This window comes from Ixodes scapularis, unplaced genomic scaffold (genome assembly GCF_016920785.2).
Source record: "Ixodes scapularis isolate PalLabHiFi unplaced genomic scaffold, ASM1692078v2 PGA_scaffold0__279_contigs__length_252992795, whole genome shotgun sequence".
Taxonomy (NCBI): Eukaryota; Metazoa; Arthropoda; class Arachnida; order Ixodida; family Ixodidae; genus Ixodes; species Ixodes scapularis.
Window position 1 is genome coordinate 31,739,868 of NW_024609835.1, and position 12,102 is coordinate 31,751,969.

Genomic DNA, 12,102 nt, shown 5'->3' on the forward strand with positions numbered 1-12,102 from the left:
TTTCGTATTCGTGGAAAGCGCTCATCAAACATAATGTTGTTGACACTTAGGCTTTTGCCGTCTCGCGGCATTCTTTGATCCGGTCTCGCCCAATTGAAGAATGTTATCCTCACCGCCGTTCCTGTTTACTCCAATACTACCGTTCTTATACTTATCTAAAGTCTGCCTGTAGGCGCAGCCTATTTTTCTTTGTCGGGTGAAGAATAATCACGTTCTAAGTCTAAATATTCAAGTGGAGCGTAAAAACATTTTTTGTTTACTGAAGATTAAATGGTAGCTTAGCAAAACTGTTTGAAAATTAAAGATTAAGGAGAAGGTTTTCAACCACTGCACGGAATAATAAATATCTACTTTAACTGCTATATAAATTGTTGTGAAGCGACTCTTCGAGCTTCTGCAAATGAAAAGTCAACATAATAAATTAAACATTCAAATATATCCCCCGTATATTCCACTGAATGACTGCTTTCCCCGCTCTTATATTTGTTCCTGCAAAATATTCCAGGATGCAAAATGTCTGGCCATTCTGCAATATTTCTGGGCAGGGAAATACACTTTCGTTTCTTAACCTTATAGCTACCTCATTTTTAAAAAGTAGGAATACCTGACGCATATCTGCCGCCCTTCATTTTATAATGTTTTTAAATCTAGAAGATGAGTCCCTTCTCTCTTGCATGAGATGCATATCCTTTCTTAATAGCAGTGTATTTTTGCTTTTGCTTGCATTAAATTTTTTTATATCAGTTCATCAATATCTTTCTTATCCGTTGGGTACCATAAAGCCCGCAAAAAATCGTATATGTATGTGCATTTTGTTGATTTATTAACGTTTTATATTCTCTTACGTTGGGTCATAAAAAAGTATAGACACAGGAATGTAAAGATGATGATAATAATAACATGTAGTAATATATATTATCTGCTGTAGGAGGGGTATATAGTGTATGGGATTTATTTTTATCTTCAAATAATAATGCAATGGCGGATGCGAATATTTCACTCCGTAGATTTATTACTGCTTTCCACATGTGTAGAGTGGGTTAACCGGAACTGCAGAGACAGTGCCAACATTTTCATAATTACCGGTTAAAAAAAAAACAAGAAAACAAAACAAAAAAAATGAAAGCCGTTTACAACTGCCTGTAACGCCGAATTAGAGCGCAGCTCTTGAGGAGGAGGAGGGGAAGGTGCGGAGAGAAGGTAATGCCACCTAAAGCAGAGGCCGCAGCGCTCGGAGTTGTGACGTCACAGATTCACGACGAGTGGGCCGACCTGAGAGGAAGGCTCCTCCGCAACACATGCTCTCTTTTTTTTTTCTTTTTTAAATGTGTTTTTTCGACGACGCCAAGCGGCGCATGCTCCGGCCTTTTTTCTTTTTGTTTTTGTTTTTAGCTTTTTTCGAGCCCAGGGTTCTCCCGGGGCAGTTGCGCAATGAACATTTTTTGCCTCCTTTGCGCATGGTGGCTTGCACGAGTCTCGCGGCAGGAGCACGCGAACTGCTCTAAGCGTCTTTTTTGTCTTTTGTGTTCGGTGTGCATTGCGGTGAACGCGTGGTGCTTGTCAAATTACGGGCGGCTTTCGGGCTAGCCATGTCTCATAAATGCTGTGTCCCTGGGTGCCATAGGAACTATGAAACGTCGTCGAAGAAAGTGTATGTGTTTAAGTTCCTGAGGATGAAGAACTTCGAAAAATATGGGTGCGGGCGGTTCCTCGAAAAAACCTGATTCTATGGACGCATACCAGGGTGAGAACTCTCCTATCTTTTTACATTGTTTTTTTTTTATTTATTGAATTTATTTCGTTGAAGTTTACGCTGACGTGGCAGCGAAGATGACAAGAACATGCTAGCTCTCGTTTTTAATTTTAGAAACGTATCTTTGTAGCTCAAGCTCCCGTTTTCAAAACCACGGTCAGAAGCCTGTAGCCTTCGCTCTATGTCCCCTTCTTGTTCGTACATCTGTGGCGCATATTATTAAAGGAATCAATTAAGTCGTCAAGGTCTCGAAATCTGAAGGAAATTTTAACATGGACGCCGAACGAAGGAACGCGACTCAGATACGACTCTCAAGAACCAGTGACGTCGGCAGAGGACGATCCCAATGTGCATTTTTCGCACAATATTTTTGACTGGCTGGACGATTGGCTTGACGTATGGGATAGCGAGAACCTTACCAGTAGCACGTGAATCAAGGAGACTCACAAAGCACTCCGTCAAACAATTCGTGCACTTGTAGAAATTACCGAATATTGCTTCACTGAACTCGGGCTGAACTATGACCTGCTGGGAAAGATTTAGACTTTATTCTTTATTCTTTATTCAATGATTACCCCGCAGTGCCCGAGGGCGTTACAGCAGGGGGGGTTACAAGGATGAAAAGAACACGTCTTCATTGAAACAGCACACTTGCTCTTCAGACAGCCGATTCCACTGTGCAATTGTTCGTACAAAAAAGAAGTTTGCAAACATGCATGTCCTAGCGCGGTACTCTCTAATTTTAAGACTATGATCATTACGACTAGAAACATAATAGGGTTCTTTTAAGTAAGTCTCGCTATTTATTCCCGTTTTATTTTTAACTATTGAGTATAAAAATTTTAGTCGCAGTTTTTCCCGACGTACGGAAAGTGGTTCCCAGTTTAACATTTTTTTCCTAAAACACCGTTTCGGGGAGTACAGGCAGTTGGCTGGCTCGCGATATCACATATCTATAAGGCAGCTTTATGAAGGTGAAAATAAGCTGCGACTGCAGAGTACGTTGCCAACAATCCTGTGTGAAGACGAGCGATGGGAGGAGCTTGAAAAACAAGTAGACACGCCACGGCCCAGCTGCAACATAGTATACTTACAGAAGAGGTAGTGTCACAAGCGATAAATTAGACCCTCCCAGTTTTAGTCTACGTGGTAGGGTACGCAGTTTATGCCGCCTTGAAAAAGCCGAATTCAAAAATGCAGGGCGGCGCTTACTGAAGAAGAAAAGACGGCAACAGTTTCACTTGCGCAGAAGTACTCTCTTGTCAAGCAATTCGATCGAGGGTGGCTCCTTTATCCAACTATGTTCGCCGCTAATGCCGTGAGACACAATTACGTTGTTGCTCAAGAACTCTCCAAGCAGGCAGAGTTTCTGAAGGTTCCGATCCAGCGTCAGTTCGTCACCGAGCTTACAATGGAACTGCTGTCTACCAGCGAGACTTGTGACTTCGGCGCATGTGAAGAAAGACGCACAAGTGAGCTCGCGCTGAAGATCTCCTTCTGGTGCAGCACGAACATTGTGCTGATGAACTATTGTGGAAGGGTCAATGAAAAGCTTATCAGGCTAATTCCAAGCCAAAGAAGAGTAAATGTGAACCCCTAAAATTTAAATACTTATTTTATATTCAGTGCAACAGTTGTTATAGCAATATTATTGCGAAGCGGCATTGAAGTCTACATGCCGTACATGTGCTGTGTCTTAGTGTCGCGAAAGCTACAGAGCGGCATCTAAGTTGCTTGTGTTTGAATTGTCCCAAGATGGATACAACAAGAAAATATGGATACACGAGAATATACAAATTGAAGCTTTCAAAGGTAAGAGAACTTATATTCACAGCATCTATTCGTAGTGCAAATGAACGCGGGTAGATGTGTGCATGAAGCTCCTACAGCGGCATGTGTCCCTTACTGAAAATTATGCTTTAAGTTTGTTCAGTTTGCCTGCACACGGTTAAAACAAAACTTGTGCACTTCGATCTAAGCTTCGTCTTTCTCTCTTTTTTGTGTTTTTTCTGCGTTTAATTTTTTGTCTTCCTGTCTCAGTCTCGGATTAATTACTTCATGAAAAATATTCCCCAGTTCGCCTGGTGTTTTGTTTTTATTATCATATGTTTACTTCTGGTAAAAAAAATACATTTTAACACATTACATTTTTTTGTGCTCCAAAAGTCCACACATTTTAAATAATCTTCTTTTCATTAGCTTCACATGCGAATTCAGTAACCACACATGTCATCACCAACTTGATTGTTGCTGTTATGCATTTTGACGGGTCCCATCACTTAGAATAAACCTTTCAGGGCATTTATTTTTGTTAGTTTGTGTCTTCTCACTCCTAGAGACACTTAAAGCACCCAAAATTTGGATGCCTAAAACGAAAACACATCTCTCTCAAAACGTCGTTCCCACCTTGTTCTTTCATATCGTAACAATAATTGTACGTCCTAATATGCTGCCCGTGTAACAAAATATGTTTCCCAGTAATATAGATATTCATAAATCCTGTTTTACCAATTAACAAACGTTTGGGTCAATAAAAAATGCCATTCTACGTCGGTAAATCTAAGCGCGACGCTTTCAGTGCAGCACTTTTCCGCGGCGCTCGCCAGCCGACTCGTCTGACGTCACCGGAGGAGCGCTGCGGCCTTCAGCTCTAGGTGGTGTTGCAATGGCCCTCTTCCTCTCCTGCTCGCCTACCATTTAGAAAAAATTTCCCGCTAAATTTAGCGGGCAAATTTTTACGTTAAATTTAGCGGGGAATATTGTTTTGCTAAATTTAGCGGGAAACTTTTTCCGCTAGATTTAGCGGGGAAACTTTTTCCAATAGATTTAGCGGGGAAACTTTTTCCGTTAGATTTAGCGGGAAAAATTTTCCGCTAAATTTAGCGGGGAAATTTACCCATAATGCACCGCGCAATTACGCCGACGCCGACGTCGACGCCGGCGGCGACGGCGACAGCGACGGCGATGGCGACGCCGACGCCGCTCAAGCCGGAAACAGGCGCCTAAGAGCTGCGCTCTAAAAGTTAAAGACGTTTACAATTCCCTTTTATGCCGACTTAGAGTGAAGCTCTTTTGGAGGTGGAGAGGAGAGTACGGAGGAGGAGACATACCTTTGTCGTTTGGCAGCCGGACCCAACATCACCAACTGCTTTCCTACATCGTGGCACTTACTCCTTCATCAACGATCAAGGGGCCAACATTCAAGGACACCAGCGACCCGAGCTATGTGGTGACTATACTGCCAACCGAACGTGCTTTGAACGGTCGAATGGTTCCTTTCCTTTTGCTTTTCTAAGGTTGCTTCTTTTTTTCGTGTTTATTTCCTGATTTGAATAAATTTTTATTTAAGCATTTGTCTCAGTCTCATGAGCTTTCCTCTCACCGTCCTAGAGAAACCTGACACGAGGTAATAAAACCGCCATAATTGTTTAGCGGTGTGTTCTTTTTAACGACCTTTGTGCTATCTCTCTTTCTCCTCTTTTAGTAAATGCAAGGTGGTTTACTTTCAAGGCATGGCGACATAACGTGTTTATTAAAAGGTGACATACGTCACTTTCCTTGCATATTGTAATGTGTTGAGGCTGAGCGACAGAATGAAAGAAAAATGTTACTGCGACGTCGAATGGAAGGCCATCTGCCATCACAAGTTCCTGCGCAACACGGGCCATAAGGTCTGCCAATGGTCATTAAGATATGGGGGAAAATATTGTATCCAAGGTGTCAGGCGATAGAAGGAAATTGTGTTTTCGGTACTGCCGAATTGAACTACGGATTGCCTAAAAGACGAAATCCGCCAGAACGCATTCTTAGGAGTTAGGAAAAGTTGCTAAAGTTTGTTGCCGTAGTCTGTCGTTGTTCGTCGAAACATTTCCAAAACTTACGTCTACGAAAAAAAGAAGTCTAAGAGATCTCGTTTGCTCTTTTACCACAGTATGGTGTCGGGGATTGGAAGCAGACGGATTGCATCTGATTTACGCTGCATGTCTGAAATTGACCTCTTTGTCAACAAAGCGCAGATGTAAACAGAAAAGTAAAGCGATGTCTGCGTTTACGTCTGCTTGTAAATACGGATGCGACTAGTAAAACGGCTGTCGTGAAACATTTCCTATTACAACCTATTGAACGAGTTGTCAAAACGCAATCATTGATCTTATTACATATCAGACAGAAAACAGAAATAAAATAAAGAGAGACACGCCTGGTGTTAATATTAAGAATGAAGAGTGAACAGTTAACATTACGGAAGGCACTGATACAAATACCGTATTGTCCCTTGACATTCCGACCAACACAGCCCTCGGCAGGCGGAAGGTTCTGTATGTACGTCAAAGTTCACATAGTCTGCCTTGGAGCAGAATGTACAACCCTTGATGTTTCTTTCTTTTTTTTGCAACATCACCAACAATTGCATTTATTAATCATCCAAGAGCAAATAACTTCTCGAGTTAAGCGGCATCAAAGCAAAACTTTAATATTTTATAGTTCAACATATAAAGCGTCAATGGCCGAAGTAATATGTTCCAATTCAAATGAATTTGCCCAGGCGCGAATGCTTGAATTTCATCCATGTTGTTTTGTAAATCCACAATTCTTATTTTCAGGATTTCGCTTCTAGTTTTATCAGACAATTTAGTAAATTTGTTTCGTTCCTGTTCTAATAGAGCAAACTGATGAAGAAGTTCCTAAAGATTACTTGGACAGTTTAACTCCATGAAATAAGGTCCGACGTAAACTTATGCCAAGTAATTGCAAGGCAAATACTTGAAATCAAGATTGTTAAAGTTCTCGAGCTCACAGGAGACTTATTTTGGAGTTTTGGCGGGAGTTAAGAAGGCACAAATATCAAAATATTTATTTGTTAATAAACAACGCATTTCTTGTAAGTTTTTTTTTTCATTTTTTTTAATAAATCACTGCTTCTTAACAAATAAAAAAAAATCGCACCTTCAGGACACCGGTTAGCTGCCTGAAAATGTCGAACAAAGCGTATTGTAATCGAACCAACTTGCCCATTCGACACAAATGATTCAAGTAGAACCGCAGGAAACGCAAGTGGGAACAGAATAGTATTTATTCATGTACTATTTCACTCATTCAAACTTTTTGTCAGTTTGTTTAAAGAGGCCTTTCAAGCGTGAGGACCGCTTTGGAATCGGCCATTTAGTAATTCATCTGTAAGTCACAAAATATTTTGACAAAGTTGACTCGGATTCATGATGAATTATCGATGTTTCGACAGAGCCCTAGCTGCCACTCAAAGTTTTGCAGGTGGTCCTTTTTGAACTCCTGCTACCAGCTTCGACTTGGTAGCGGAAAAATAAAAAAATCTGGGTCAGTACACCTACGTCAATGTCGCTTTTAACAGCGAAATCGCTGCAATATTAAATTCCTGGTGGTTACAAACCTTTTATGAAGTTTTGTAACCGCCCACATTTTGCGTGAATGACACACTGAGAAACATTATTTTTTCAAAGGACGGGATTTATTTAGAGATTAGACCCCATCCTGACTCTTGAAATGATCAGCCAAGGCGGTATGAGAAGTTCAATGGAATGTTTCTTGTCAAGATACGCCTCGAGTAAAAACATAATCAACTCAGCATTGTTTAGTCATTTGCTCACCTATCATCTTAGGCTTTTTTTTAAATGCACCATTAAAATAATCGGCTTCGACGCGTTGTAATGCTTGTCCATCGGGCTGCGGAATGCATACTGACCAAACGGGTCGAATTTTTTTTACGTGACATTATACTCCTCGCATCTGTTCCCAGCACTGTGTGTTGGCCTTTTTCGCCAGAATGATAAGCCCTGAAAAGATGTGTAAAAATATTCACTTCAACGCTCTGTTTCAGCCGCAACAAATGGCAGATCTATATCCCCCAGCTCCTACAACACTACAAGGTCTTTGTGTTTTCGAAAGTATAGTAAGCAGTAAGTTGGCTTAGTCTAGACTCCGTCTCTCAAAAAAATGAAATGACCTATAAGAAATGAACCGTAAACTTTGGACATTTAAATTATCTAGACAACCACCCCACTCAGTGATTTCTAAACCTAGCGACAGTTTTTTTCCCGGTGTCCACCGTAGTGACGAGGCAGGTTTTAGGACAAAGATGAAATCCTATTAGAGCAGAAATAAATTAGAGATGCTATTTTTTTTATTCAAATTGCACTATGTTACAGTCAAAGTCAACTCAAGAAACGCGCAGGTGTGATTTATTATCTAAATGTATTTTTCTTCGTGATTCGTACTCCTGCATTCCTTAACGTGCCCGTGATTACTATAGCTGTATTTGCTTATAAAAGGTTGACTTTATTGGAGCTTCGACCAATTAACATAATGATAATAGACAGTTCAGTGTATCTAAAAAAAAATTCCTGGCGACAGCTGGGAGCCGGTTATGTTTCACCGCGCAGGTGCTAAACAATGGGGTGATTTCGCGGAGGACTGTGGTACGTAGGTTCATCTGTGTGTCTAATGTAAATTGATCCTGTTCTGTAGAGAGTGCCCTTTCTATTCATTTGATATGGGTCAAAGTGCAGTGCGAACATCTTTGAAAGGGAAGTTAAGCGCACTCAATGGTGCGGGAATATATGAGCACCACCTGCAAGACTCTATTTTAATTCCATTTTCTTGTAGATGGAGGTGGAATAATATACTCACGCTAAAGAGAAATAAAATGTGTACCATAAACGAACAACACATCAATTGGTTGATATTTTTGTCATGTTTTATTGGCCGCCACTTCCGACGACAGCTGACAATAAATACTTCGTTCTTCTTCAATGAACTGCCTCTGCAATAGAAAGGTAAAATATAGCCGTAAGTTTGTGAAACTGAAAGGAAGTAGCAATTAGCATGTACTATTCCGGACAATATAAACATGAACAATCCGCAAACGTTTTCTTTTTTTAGGGATGAGTTGAAATTCGAAGCTTACTCTATCTTTGAAAACTTCCGCACGCCGAAAATTAACAGAGCTTGTGAAGCCCGCCGGCAGTAACAAACGTTTGACAGGGTGCTTTTTATGAACACAAAAGGTGTATAAATTTAGGCAAAACGATTACATAAAACCTGAATTCTGACTGATTTTAGCACGATTCAAAAACACTCACATTTGAGGAAAAGAGTCTTGTAGTGGTTGAAGGCGCCAAGCCCGTAGCCGTAGTTGAGGCCGTAGCTGGCGAGACCACGTCCATAGCCGTAGTGGCCAAGGCCGTAGCCGTAGCCATAAGCCGGAGCGTGTGAAACGGTGGCCAGGGCAGGAGCAGCGTGGTAGGCGGCTATCTTGGCGACGGCGGGAGCGGTGGCGTAGGTGGCCACGGTCGGAGCGGTGTGGTAGGTGGACACGGTGTGGGTGGAGCTACCGGTCACGGCTCGAGCGGCGAAGGCAGCAACGGCTGGAGCAGCGTGGTAGGTGGCGACCCGGGCGACTGGAGCAACGTCGTAACCGGTCGCATAGGACCTGATGGCGGGGGCGTAGCCGTATCCAGTTAGACCGGAGTAGGCGACTCCATGGCCGTAGCCGTTGTGCAGGTAGCCAGCGAAGGCGCTGGTGGCCAGGGCGAGGACCAGACAGATACGAAACTGAAAGAGTTTAGGCATAAAACTACGTGAGAAATACTGTTCTTTGCCCTGGCGGGCTACTTCAGCTTTCGTTTAATCAATTGCGGCGAAAGGCAGAAGAGAAATATGACTAAATTTTAGCCGAGAAAATTCTATACCAGGTTTCTATCTTGCAGACTTCTTGATCGTGTTTAGAAGCTGAATTAGGGTACATTTAAGCTCTATAAACTGTATAGAAGAGAAATATAACTACTACAAACTTGCTCATACCATGATTAGAAGTGTAAAGACTCAGCAGAGGTTGTTTCCAACCGATGAAAGGTTCATTTTTGCGAGCGTATTTATGCTCGACACATGGTACAGAAAAGGAGAAGAGGGTTATTTTCTTTCGCCAGTACGCGTGCACACCCTGATATTAATCAGGAATTTTCTTGAATTCTCGAGTACAGGCATTTAGGATAGTCCGAGGTGCCTAAGCATCAGTACTGAAGGTAACACTTATGGACAGGTTGGTACGTAAGCTTTCGTGTGCATGATCAAATCGCAACATTGCAGTGCTTCTCGGAAACCGTGTATAAAACATCCTCTATGGCACTTAGTGTTTTGCCGTCTGGCGGCATTCTTTGATCCGGCCTCGCCCAATTAAAGAATGCTATCCTCGCCGCTCTGCCAGCTCAGGGCGATACTACCGTTCTTACACTTCTCTGAAGCCTGCCTAAGAAGAGCATATTTTTCTTCGTCTGGAGAAGAATAATCAGGCCCTAAGTTTAAATATTCAAGTGCAGCGTAATTGCCTTTTTTGCTTATTGAAAATAGAGTGGATTCTTAGCTACGCAATTTGAAAATACAGGATTCAGGAGAACGTTTTTAACCTCTTTATAGAATTATACATATTTGCCTTAAATATAGAATTTGTCGTGAAGCGACTCTCAGAACTTCTGAAAATAAAATTTCAAGATAAGAAGTTAATCAATCGAATATATCTGCTGTATATTGCACCGAATAACAACTTTCCCTGCTCGCAAATTTTGATTCCTGCAAAATATTCCAGGATAAAAATGTCCGGCGATTCCTCAACATTTCTGGGCAGGCGAATACAGGTTTGTTTCTTAACCCGATGGATGGCTCCTTTTTAAAAGTATTCAAACCTGACACATTATTACAGCATTTTTTTTCAAACATGTTTAAAGGTGATGCGTACTTTTTTCTTGAGTGAGATTCTAATTATTATTTGATAGCAGCGTGTTTTTGCTTTTGCTTGCATTCGATCTTTTTTTATCTGTTTGTCAATATGTCCTTCGTCGCTTTTGTGCCCTATGGTCTGCATACACAGTGTACATGTAATGTGCATTTTTTTACTTAAGGACGTTTTACATCCTCTTACAATATACTTTTGTTAGGTTTAGTTGGTTCACATTATTTAAAAAGTTAAAAGCGCGAATTGAAACACGGACGAAATAAGAAACACGTACGACAGTGCCTGACCTTTGTCGTAGGTGTTGCTTATTTTGTGCGTGTTTCAGCTCGCGATTTTTAAACTTTTACATTTTCTCAAGTTTTGCCACATAAAAAAAAAGTGAAAGCCGTTTACAAATCCCTGTAACGCCGAACGCCGAGGAGTGAAGGGTACTGAGGGGAGGGTAGACCCCTCCTCCTTCTCCTCCTCCTCCCCTCATTCTTTAATATGCTCCGGGGGGGGGGGTGTCACGTGACTTCGGGGAGGGGGGTCACGTGACCTCGGGGAGGCGTGACCTGGGGGTCACGTGACCTTGGGTGTCACATGGGGTCACCTCAAGGTCACGTGACCCCCAAGGTGACCCCCACGTGACCTCAGGGGGTCACGTGACCTTGGGGGTCACGTGACCTGGAGGGGTCACGTGACCTCAGAGGAGTCACGTGACATTGGGGAGGAGACCACGTGACCTCAGAGGGGTCACGTGAGCTTCAAAGGGTCACGTGGGGTCATCTTGGGGTCACGGGACCTTGACCTTGGGAGGGGGTCACGTGACCTCGAGGGGTCACGTGACCTTGGGGGTCACGTGATCCCAAGAAGACCCCACGTGACCCCCAAGGTCACGTGACCTTCAGGGGGTCACGTGGGGTCACGTGACCTTGAGATGACCTTGGGAGGGGTCACGTGACCTGGAGGGGTCACGTGACCTGGAGGGGTCACGTGACATTGGGGGTCACGTCACCTTGGGATGACCTTGGTTACGCCGACGGCGACGCCGACGCCGCTCAAGCCGGGAACGGGCCCCTAAGAGCTGCGCTCTAAAAATAATGGACACAGAAATGTAAGGATAATGATGCTAAAATTTTGAAACATATAATGCTATACGGTGGGAGTCATTAGAAGTATATTGTGCATGAGATTTGTATTTAAAAAATAATCTAATGCTAGATGCGGATATTTCACTCCTTCGAATTATTACAGGTTTGCATGTGTGTAGAGTGTGCTAGCCTGTACCGCAGAGACAGTGGCAAAAGTTTCATAAATACTCGTTTAATAAAAAAAAAGTCCCTACACAGGGGTGAACGTACAGGGTTTAACAGTCACGACAAAAGCATTTGACGAGTGAACCAAACCCTCGTAATGGTTTTAGGTATGCGTTCCTTTTATCGATCTCCGTGATATCTCCCCTATTTTAACAAAATGCAAGGTGGCTTACTATTTAGACACGGCGGCATACCGTGTTTAGCGAAAGGTGATATACGTAACTTTATTTACGTATTGTGATCTGCTGAAGCTGAGCTGCTGAATAAAACAAATGTGACTGAGATATTGA